We start from the raw sequence: 8076 nt of genomic DNA, 5'->3' as shown, positions 1-8076 counted from the left end.
TTGTTGAGAATATGGGAAATGTGGTCACTATTAGCTGCATCTTAGCCAGGGTATGCTTATGCTATAGTCGCCACGTCTCAGGGATGCTGTTTAATGTTAAAATCTTTTACCAAGAACATTCAAGGGGCACTGCAGATATTCCTTCATCATGGTTCCTTGTGATTCCATTTGACTGTTTTGGTTATTATGCATCTCTCCATCTGGAGATTTGCACAAGAAGATAGAATACATCACACTTTGCACAGAGTGCAAAGGTCCTTAGCTCTTTGTGGGTTCATTTTTAGATATAGAAATTAGTCTTTGATCGGTTTCTTTATGTAATTTTTATCTTAGAGTAAGATGAATCATATTACCTTGACATTTTTAATGAAAAATGTTATTAGTACCTAGTTAACTAGAAAGTACGTGCATGAATACATAGGTTTGGTGTTTTAATATTTTAATCTTTAATTATTTATGAGTAAACTTGTTTAGTCAAACTCAGGGGCAGAGCCAGGATTTAATTTTAGTCGAGGCCAAAAAATTTGACATATTAAATTATCAAAAAAAATTCGTAATTATACAAATCTACTAGGAAAAAAATTTACTTAAAATTTTTAAAGTAATAGGATTGATGTTATTTTAACAAATAATAAATATTTATTTAAAATTAAAAATATAATATAAAATTAAATTAGTCAAGAAAGTGCAAATTATATGTATATATACATATATGAAATTTTCATGTGATTTTTATGAACATTTTCATGTGATTTTTATGAACATTATTTCATGTAATGTTAATGAAAATTTATTTCATGTGATGTTAATGAAAATTTGTTTCATGTGATCTTTGTGAATAATTTTTTTTATCTTGTATATTTTAATTTGGTTTTAGCCTATAAACTTTAGTTTGCAACTTGGTAGGCCTTACAAGTTGTATTAGGTTTTTTATAATATGTCAGGGCAGGCCTATAAATCAAGTCTTTAATAGGCCAGTATAGACTCTAAAAATTTTACATAGGCTTAGGCTATCAAAGCCAAGACCTGGTCTAACTTGGCCTATTTATACCCCTAGTCATGACATGTGAAGAACATCAATGTAGAGGGACAGAAAACTTCATAATTAAAAAGAAACATGGAACAATTAGTGACAAATGTCTAAAATCATTTAAATGACATTGGATCTACATAAATTATTTAATCAGTGTTTAGATATTTAAAAAAAAAAATTTTAAAAAAAAAACAAAGAAATTGTTAATGAACATGTACAATAAATTTTCATACTCCATATATGTACATATTTCTTCATTGATTTTTCTCTTTAACAGTTTTTGTTAGTATATGGATGTCCTAGAGACAATCTTTTGATTAGATAGGACATATGTGGACCTTTTATATTGTCGCAAATAATAAAAGCACTATTTATCCTGTTTCATATTTTGTCTCAATATTATAGTTAATATTTTATATGAGTAACTGGATGAACCCCTTATAATAGTAACTGAATGAACCCCTTGGATGAACCCACTTACAACAATAAAATTATTCTTTTTTCCTCTCTCCTCAGTCATTGTTGGCTGACGTGACAAAGAGAGAAAATGCTATTTTTATATCTTATTTGTCAGACTTAGTTAAAAAAGAATAACTGCAGATAACCTTATCTAAAGTAACTCCGCCCATGTGTGCTTGCAGGCATGGCCTGTCCCAAGCCAGGATAAAGGAGGAGGGTTAGCGTCAGGTGTTGCGAACCGGCCGTAAAAAACAGCTATATTTTTATGTGATGAACCTATATGATTTTTCGTTGGGGCGTACCCTTCATAGCGACGCGTTGCATCGTGCCCCGGGTGTAGCGAAAAATGGGCTAAGGTCCTTGCCACAAGGAAAGGCGCTGCATCGGGCCCGAGGTGTAGTGAAAAGTGGGCTAGGGTCCTTGCCCCAAGGCAAGGCGCTAGGTCTTCACCCGAATTTGGTGAGAAGTATGTCAGGATCCCAACACGCAGATGGGCGAGCGTGGCGGGCAAGCACAGCCCAGGGGTTAAGGATGAGATTGGAAAGCTGGAACACAGGAACCTTAACGGGTAAACTGAGGGAGTTGGTAGGTGTTTTTGCTAGAAGGAAAGTGAATATTGTTTGTTTGCAAGAAACTACGTGGGCTGGAGAAAAGGCCAAGGAAGTGGATGGAACTGGTTTCAAGTTATGGTACACAGGTACTAACAAGAGTCGAAATGGTGTTGGAATTATGATCGATAGAAGTTTCAGAGATAAAGTTGTGGATGTCAAAAGCAAAGGCGACAAGATTATTCTGGTTAAGCTTGTTGTGGGTGATTTAATCTTGAATATCCTCAGTGTGTATGCACCCCAAGTTGGATTGCAACCAATTGATAAAAGCCAATTTTGGGAAGACTTGGAGGAGGTCTTGAGGGGAATACCTTGAGAGGAGAAGATTTTCTTAGGAGGAGATCTAAATGGTCATGTTGGTAAAATCAATAGAGGTTTTGATATAATTCATGGAGGTTTTGGCTATGGGACGAGAAACGAGACTGTAGAAGATATCTTGAATGTTGCACTGGCCTACGATTTGATGCTAGTGAATGAAAGTTGGAAATGGCCTTGAAGGCCGATGCATGCTGGAGGAAAAAACAAAACTTTTTCATTGCGGAACACACATGCATTCAAGATCATGCTTTAGGAAAGCATGATGTTACCTTGTTCGTGAAAACTCGTGATGACCAAGGTATGTGTGAAGGGTTCAGACCCTCTAACGTTGATCCACACCACCCACTGCGTCTAGGTGCAAGAACTCCTTCTTGTGAAACCGCCAAGTGATCACTACAATGAGGCTTGCTAAGCGCACACTGTGTGAAGAGAAAGGCTAGGTAAAAGTGTTTGAAAGAGTGAAGCTTTCAATGTGAAAACTTCACAAAAGTGGCGCAGGAGAGGAGAAGAGAATGGCTTGGTTGGTTTTTTAAAAACCCTAGAAGGAACATATATATATATAGGCGCACAAGAGGAGCCTATTTGTTAAAAACAAATCAGATTTTTAATCAATAAAAATCCCTTCCAAAAGGGCGCTCCATCAAAGAGAGAGAGAGAGAATATGATTTGTTGCAAATCAAATCTCATCAAATCTTGCCAACAACATCCTATCATATCTTTATGATATATTAGGTTCAAAACCTAATCAAATATCTGATCATAAATCATCATATAATCAGTTATATGGTGCGCCCCATATAGCCTAAATAATGACCAGATACATTTGAGTAGTTGCATTCAAACTTGAATCAAATCACTCAAATATTCTCCCAACAGATCGTATCTTCTGGAGCTGATTCTGATGACTAACCAACAGCCAAATCAGCACCCCAAATCTTCTTAGATTATGTCCAAAAGATTTCCTCTTGATATGTTCCAACAAGATCTCATCTTATCTTTTTGTTATAAAACAACTTTTCATAGCCAATTCAAATTCGAATTTCAAACATTTGAATTCAAACTTTCAAACACTTAAATTTTAAATTCTAATTCTAATTCTAAATTCAAATTCAAAATTCAAAAAAAAATTCAAAATTCAAATTTCAAATTTCAAATTTCAAATTCAAAATTCAAAATTCGAATTTCAAAATTCAAATTCAAAATTCAAAATTCAAAATTCAAATTTCAAATTTCAAATTCAAAATTCAAAATTTAAACATTTGATAATTAATTTAACTAATTAAATTAATTAGTAATGTCTTGGACTATCCAAGCCCATTACTTAGATCCATGCGCCCTCCACCCTATCTGTGGAGTTCCAAACTACTTCTTGGGCTAATAACAATTGTTAGGCCCAATACCTTTAATGCTAGAGCATCTAGACAATTAGATGTTAGTGTGTGACCCATTAGGTCCAACATAGCCACTGACATAAATGGGTTTGGGCCCAATAAGCCCACAACCCATCTAATGACAACACAGAGCACTAGCAATGCTTTGTTACCCCAGAACTAGTTAGATTAATGACTTGATCATCCTATTACACATATTTGGTTGCCGTATATATTTCCTTTTGTCTCGGTTACCTTCCCATAAAACCTAGGGTAAGGAAGCGTATCAACCCCTGCGATTTAGGGTAAGCTTTATTCGAAATAGGGAATCTTCAATTTACAGACTCTAAAGGCAGATCATCTCATGATCTCTTTTACTATGCATAGATTCCCGAGTCCCTGTAAATGTCATCCTGATTTCTCCGGTTTACAGATAACCTAATCTCTCACAGAGATTTGACGAATTCCTTCAGCTTATCACCCTAGCCCTGTGTTCTTTCAGGACAAGCCCAACAGTATACCTATGAGTCTCCATGTTTCAGGCAGACGAGGTGCACAATCAAAGCATGCCTTCTAGAACACAGTCTAGGTAATAACTTCTGGTCTTAGGAAAGACATACCCAAATATAAAGAGACTACTCTAATGATACTCTCTGTGAGAGTTCCTCAGAGAGTCTCTTTGTGGGTCTGTTCAGTGCGAGCTATACCCTTATAGGTCCACCCACGACTTTAGCTAAGACATCTCCATATCTGTAGCACATGAGGTCTATACCTTGTATCCATATACAAGTAGATAAGTCGTGCTAGTCTTACCCGAGATTACTGACCCCATTCTCAGTATCTCTAGACTAGGAACATAAAATTAGGAATAAACATCCGATATTCTTGAATCCTCATGATTGTGATCTCATCACAGATACTCAAGAGATACCTATTTTATTCCACGGGGTTTATCAAGTTATTCATAATATATTAACATTAATATCGAGACAGAATTATGAAACAAGATAAGAGTGCTTTTATTTATTTGCGACAATATTAAAAAGGTCTACATCTATGTCCTTATTTAATCATAAGATTGTCTCTAGGACACCCAAATACTAACAGTGAACACTTTTTTTCTAAAATGGGAGTCACATCTAATCACTTATCATAGTGGCCAAAATCGTAGTCAGATTGATTTCTTTCTGGCTAGAAGTGAAGATAGAACTTCTTGTGTCGATTGTAAGGTCTACCCTAAAGAGTGTGTCGCTACGCAACATAAGCTGGTAGTCTTGGATGTTTGGTTCAACAAAGTACTTACAATGAGGAAAAGGGCTCAGAACCCAAGGATAAGTTGATGGAAGCTTAAGGAGGGAAAAGAGAGAAAGTTCAATGAAAGAATGTTGCGCGAAGGACTTTGGGAGTTTGATGGAGGAGTAAATGCAATATGGAATGGGATGGCTAAGTGTATTCAAAATATGGAAAGGAGGGTGTTGGGAGAAAGCAAGGGAAATGGATTTCATACAAAGGAAACATGGTGGTGGAATGGAGAGGTGCAAGAGGCAATTAAACATAAGAAGGAGTGCTTTAGATCTTTGCATAAAAGTCCCAGTGAAGAGAACTTGCAAAAGTTTAGATTGGCGAGAAAAAATGCAAAGAAAGCAGTGCGAGAAGCTAGAGGCGAGGTTTTCGACGAGTTGTATAAAAATCTTGGTAGCAAGGATGGTGAAAGAGGTATTATAAACTTGCAAAAATAAGAGATAAGAAAAGTAAAGACCTCACCCAAGTTAGATGCATAAAGGATGAAAATCAAAAAAATTTGGTGAGAGATGAAGATGTAAATGAAAGATGGTTGAACTACTTCAACAAGCTGTTTAATGGGGATGGAGATACAAGCGAGGTGGACTTGGAGCACGCGTATGATGATATGAATAGAAGATTTGTGCGCAGAATTAATACACATGAAGTTAAGGAGGCTTTAAAGAGGATGAAGACTAATAAAGCCTTGGGGTCTGATGGTGTCCCTATTGAAATGTGGAGAGGCCTGGGGGATGTGGCAATAAAATGGTTGACCAATTTTTTCAATAAGATTCTCCAGACAAATAAGATGCCTGATGCATGGAGGAAAAATATGATTGTGCCTATCTACAAAAACAAGGGAGATATACATAATTGTTCAAACTATAGAGGCATTAAGCTAATGAGCAATACTATAAAGTTGTGGGAGAGGGTTATTGAACATCGCTTGAGGAGAGATACCAAGGTTTCTATAAATCAATTTGGATTTATGCCAGGAAGATGTACCATGGAAGCCATTTTCTTGATGCGACAACTAATGGAAAGATACCGAGAAAAGAAGAAGGACTTACATATGGTGTTCATAGACCTTGAGAAAGCATATGATAGGGTTTCAAGGAAAGTTCTATGGTGGGTTCTGGAGAAGAAAAAGGTCCCATCAAAGTATGTAAAGGCAATCAAGGATATGTATGATGGGGCTACTACATGTGTAAAAGCTTGTAACGGAACACCAAGCTATTTTCCTATCACGGTAGGTGTACACCATGTGTCGACTCTAAGTCCTTATCTCTTTGCCTTAGTTATGGATGAACTAACAAAAGATATTCAAGAGAAAGTGCCATGGTGTATGCTTTTTGCAGACGATATTGTGCTTATTGATGAGAGCAAGGATGGTGTTAATAGAAAACTTGAATTGTGGAGAAGCACATTAGAATCCAAAGGGTTCACATTAAGTCGAAGCAAGACGAAGTACCTGAAGTGTGAGTTTTCTCTGGTACGAGATGAGGACCAAGATCACGTGCATCTAAGTGGTCAAGAGGTACCCAAAAAAGATGCTTTTAAATACCTGGGCTTCATTTTGCAAAAAGGTGTAGAGATTGATGAGGATGTAAATCATAGAATCAGAGCAGGGTGGATGAAATGGCGCAGTGCATCTGGGTTTTTGTGTGGCCGCAAAATCCCCCTTAAGTTAAAAGGAAAATTCTATAAAACTACAGTAAGACCGGCAATGCTATATGGAGCGGAATGCTGGCCAGCACATAGGCAACATGAGCATAAGATGGGAGTAGCAGGGATGAGGATGTTAAGGTGGATGTGTGGTTATACAATGATGGATAATATAAGAAATGGAGATTTTCGACGAAAGGTAGGAGTAGTACCGGTAGCCGAGAAGATGAGAGAACATAGATTGAGGTGGTTTGGGCACATGATGAGAAGGCCCCTGGATGCTCCTGTAAGAAGTTTGTTACCAAGAGCTCAACACAAAAAGAGGCAGAGGTAGGCCGAAACTGACTTAGGGAAAGGTAGTAAAACAAGATTTAATAGAGTTGGATATAGATTGACGGACGATATGTCTTAAAACGGAATGGAAAGCTATAAGTATGGTGGAGGGTTAGACCCGTTGTTATTCAAATGTTCCAGATGGTCCCTTTTTAGTCTTTTTTTCCTTCATTTCCCCACTTCTTTTTTCCCTTTCTTTTTTACTTTTATTTATTTATACATATACATATATATATATATATATATATATATATTATTACTATTTTATTTTTATTTTTACAACCGTTTTGTATCTTTCATGTGGGTTCATCTACCACCGACCCCAATTAATTTGGGATAAATGTGTTGTTGATGTTGATGTTGAACCTTATCTAAAGTGGCCATAAATTTTTTTAACCCATATATATATATATATATATATATATATATATATATATATATAGAAGTACATATTTTTTTATTTTTACTTTTTGGGTAAACTGTAAATAGTTTTATTATTTAGTAACTTTTATTACTCAAATTACAATTTTAAAAAATTGTAAGTATTCATTTTTTTATCTTATTATTATTATTTATTTATTTATTTTTATTTTTTTTGAAAGAATAGGGAATGGTCCCTGTGAAAAAAATTGAGTAGTTAGCTAATCAATAGCCCAGCCATACAGCAATGAGTTAGAGCGAGAGTAACACGCAATGATTAGTCAACAATAAAGGGGGTGAAGTTTTGTTCATTCATTTAATGTTAAGGCATATTAAATAATTATTTAGTTTCAAAATAATTTTTTTTTTAATTTTATTTTGTTTCAAATTATTTTTTATTTTTAAAATAAGAAAAGATTAATTTTTTAAAAAAATTGGTGGATCTTTTCAATCTTATGATTATCTCCTGATATTTTTACTAAATAACTTGAGAGAAAATAAATTAAGTCAAAATGTGGTTTGAAAAAAAATAATTATATTTTAGGATAATATTTTTCTTATGTTATATAAGAAAAATATTATCTTCTAT

This window comes from Gastrolobium bilobum, unplaced genomic scaffold (genome assembly GCF_033153095.1).
Source record: "Gastrolobium bilobum isolate Gb01-03AN ecotype WA unplaced genomic scaffold, APGP_CSIRO_Gbil_v1 utg128766, whole genome shotgun sequence".
Lineage (NCBI taxonomy): Eukaryota > Viridiplantae > Streptophyta > Magnoliopsida > Fabales > Fabaceae > Gastrolobium > Gastrolobium bilobum.
The sequence above is the reverse complement of the archived record's forward strand: the minus strand, read 5'-3'. Positions refer to the sequence as shown.